General features: G+C 49.6%; 1 long non-coding RNA gene across 12 annotated transcripts in view; it reads right to left on the bottom strand.

The window, feature by feature from the left end:
• Window positions 1-3851, bottom strand: part of LOC110347314 (uncharacterized) — a 376012-nt gene that overhangs the window by 121231 nt on the left and 250930 nt on the right. The gene's annotated exons all lie outside the window — the stretch shown is intronic.

The raw sequence follows: 3851 nt of genomic DNA, 5'->3' as shown, positions 1-3851 counted from the left end.
CTGAGAAAGAGAACACACAAATACATCCATAATGAACATCACATTCTCCACCTCCAGTGCACATGCACCTGCACAAACACACATGCACTGCAGCTGGTTGTTGACTTGTGTCTGGGGCACCAACAAGAACATCTATGTAAGGGCAAGACTAGACCCCACTCTGCCTTCCCAGACCAACACATATATCACACACATGTACACATATGCCACACACATGCACAGCACGCATACATATACACAATGCACACACCAAAACATTCATGCATATGTGTGCATAATACATACACACCATATATATAGACATCATACACATATACACCACACACTACACATGCATGTGTAATTCATGTACACACATGAATGCACCAACATATGTACATGTATACACACATGGACACATACACATATATGCACACACATCCTGATTTATTTGATGAAGAAGTAAGATTCTCTCCTTTGAGTTCAGCCTCTACTCAATTGCCCTAGTTTCTCAACTAGTCAACAGTGAGCACTCATGGATTCCTTCTCTGCATTGACCAACCTCTTGGCCCAGCATGCAGCACCACCCAGCATGCAGGTATAATCAGCACCCAGGTAGCACCCAGCACACAGAACACCACCGTGCACACATGCAGCTTCCCAGAACACAGACAGCACATGGGCAGTACCCAGCACATAAGCAACACCACACAAACATTTAGCACCTAGCACAGAGGCAGCAGCCAGCTCATGTGCAGCACCCAGCCTGCATAGAGCATTCAGCACATGTACATCCCCAGTTCCTGTGCTTTAAGTGGAAGTAAGTAAGCTTAAAAGTTTCCTACAGTTAAGACAAGACTTCTCTATGATGTGGCTGGTAGCATGGCCCCAGTAGTCCTCAGTAGACACTGGTGGGTTGCACTGAGCAGGTGGCACTTGGGATCCATGACATGTGTGTAGAACAAATCCAGAGTCCCTGACTCCCTGGCCAGACACAACTGCATTCAAGCAGAGGACATGGCACATGCAATTCTGCCTCTCCCTCAACCCCCAGGTCCTTACCAGGTCCTCAGTCCAACTTCAGAACAAGGGCAGTGCTGGTGAGCTGTCTCCTTCCAGTGGCATTGCACAAGGACCTGGAAGGGTGGTGAATGATGAAGCCTGGCTCCTGAACCAGCTTGTTTTTCTGAGCCTCGCAGTGCCTGGGTCTGGCCCAGAAGTTGTCAAAGGAGTTATGAATGGATCATTCTGGAATGAGCAGGGCCTTGGGAAAGATGTTTTAAAATTTGCGACATGGGGGTTTTATTTATTTATCTATTTATGCCCTGCCTTGTTCAAAAAGGATTTAAGGCGGCTTACAAAGACACATAAAGTAGAACAGAGAGCCATCAGTGAGAAGAGGCTGGGAGCAAGAGATGCAGGAGACAGGGCAGTACAGCCAGTGCAGCAGAGCAGGGAGGCAGCATGATGCCTGTTGGGGACACAGGCCACACTCAGCTTCCCTGTCCTGTTGCCAGAGACTTTCCCTTCTCCAGCTGAGCTTCTTCCACCCCACTGAGGATTCTGACTTGTTTGTTGTCTGTGTCACACCACGCGTGCACACATGTGTGTGCACACACATCCACTGAAAGAGAGCCTCCCTCAGGAACCGGGTATGATTTGGCAAAGCAGCATTGCACACAGCAAAAGCCGCAAGGCTGGGGTCCTGTAGCCTAGCCTCAGGCCTCCTGCTGGTTGCACAGTCCTGAGCACTGGGATGTGGTTGTGAGCCTCTCATAGGAAGGAAGGATGGCATTTCTCTCCCACACAAACACCCCAGTCCCACCGCGGGAGAGTAGTTTTAGACATATAGCCAGCCTATACTTTATTGAATGCTCTTATTCAAAGGATCCAGATTCATCCTGGCCTTGGTGTGCTTACATTCTCATCATACATGTGTGCTTGCTCTATTTACCTTCCTGCTTATAATATGTGTTGAGCAGTGTCCTCCCAAAAGATATGGCCAAGCTCTCACGCCAGTCTCTGAATGAGGTCTTTTCAGACAAAAGGTCTTCGTGGATATAATCATAGATCTGGAGATGAGAACATCTTGAACTCAGGTGGGCCCTGAATCCAGTGACAGGTGTTATTATAACACCTAGAAGACCAGAGAACACAAAGACTAGGGGACAGGAGGCCATGCAAAGACACAGCAGAGGTTGGATGGTTACAGCCACAGCTGAGGCTCCCCTGGGGCCACCAGGAGCTGGAAGCTCCTCCCAGGAGCCTCCAGAGCGAGCCCAGCCTGCTGACACCTTGATTTCAGACTTCTGGCTCCAGGGCTACGAGAGAATAAATTTCTGTTGTTTTAAGCCACCCATTTTGCGATAATTTGTTACAGCAGCCTCAGAGAGCGACTGTGCTGACTTACTTGGATTGTTGCTTAAACAATGTAATCAAGCTCATAAACCCACCAGCTGTGCTCCCCACGCTACTGCCGCCTTTCTGCCCATCACATGTGAGGGGCCCTGACCCACTGTCATCCTTGATCCCTGATCACCTCTCCAGATAAGCTTCCGCTTGGTGTCTTCTGCTCTAGATCATGGGGGTCACAGGCATCACAGGTGGGGCTGTCTGTAATGCACTGGACACCAATCTGCTATGGCTGTATTTGCAGCAAATAGCTTCTCCAGTTTGCAGTTGATCTTACTTTCTTCTGATGGACAGAAGTTCCCACAAGATAGGCTCTATGTGAATGAATGAATGATCTCCGGTCACGGCTTTCCACCCTGCATCACTGACATGAACAAATCACTTAAAATCAGCAGAATTCAAGCTCCTGGTCACCAGCAGAACCACCTAGGTCTGACCCTCGAACAGCCTCCCGCCCCCACCCTGCCTGCAGACGTTGGATCTGCTGCACCGCAGGGAGGGGTAGAAGGATTATCAGGGCTTCTACACAAAGCAATTTCTAAGCCTTTTTAAATCCCCGCTGGAACACGGTGGAGTATAAATAAATAAATACTTCCAAAGCAATTTCCATCTGCCCTCCCGAGCTGGGTCTCATCCAAGCACCCTGGCCATCAGTGCCCGAAATGCAGCCCTGTGGCCCTACATGAGGATGCGGGTCCCACTGGGGGCCAGCTCTGTAGCTCTGGCAGAACCAAGCAATCCCGCCCTGCAGACAGCAATCTCCTCCTGGCCCGGTTCATTGCGAGTCATCACCAGACAACTATTAATCTTCAATCATACTTTTATCAAGTGTTTATTTTTTTTTCCTCTCTCACTCTTCCCAAGACTGGGAATATCAATATAGCAGCTGTCATGGGTCGTTACCAACTGCATCGTCCCCACTATTATGGCAAAATAAAACTAGATAGCGAGACTGCAGGAGCAGTGCAATCGACAGCTTATCTGGGCATCCGAGGGAGCGTCCTGTGAAATGATATTATGCTGTCACATCTGGCCATGTATCTCCTCCGCCAACAAAGGGAGCAAGTTGACACTGCAAAGGGGAGCCACTTCCCCATAGAACTTTGTCAGTCCCCAGTGCCCACAAGGATGCATCCTGGGAGCACCTTCAGAGCTGCCCCACCCCAGGAACCAGGGGCCACTAGGAGAGAAGGCAGGCAAAGCACGAGGATGGCAGCCAGGCAATCTCTGTGTCACCTTGGATGGAGCCTAATCCACCTCTTGGTGGCAGAATGGCAGCAATGAGAAATGAGGGCATCATCCTTAAGGTGCCACGGGGACTACATGGGATCGGAAATGATGGGCACAGGCATCAGACAGACACCTGTGAGCTAGAGGAAGAGTAATGCTGGTGATGACAATGAAGAAGCATGACTACAGTGATCCTGCCACCATAAAGGCAGAGGTGGACAAAGGCAGAG

Source organism: Heterocephalus glaber, unplaced genomic scaffold (assembly GCF_053883595.1).
Source record: "Heterocephalus glaber isolate CG9 unplaced genomic scaffold, H.glaber_assembly_v1.0 deba00000281, whole genome shotgun sequence".
Classification (NCBI taxonomy): domain Eukaryota; kingdom Metazoa; phylum Chordata; class Mammalia; order Rodentia; family Bathyergidae; genus Heterocephalus; species Heterocephalus glaber.
This window is presented reverse-complemented; position numbering and strand designations above follow the sequence as displayed.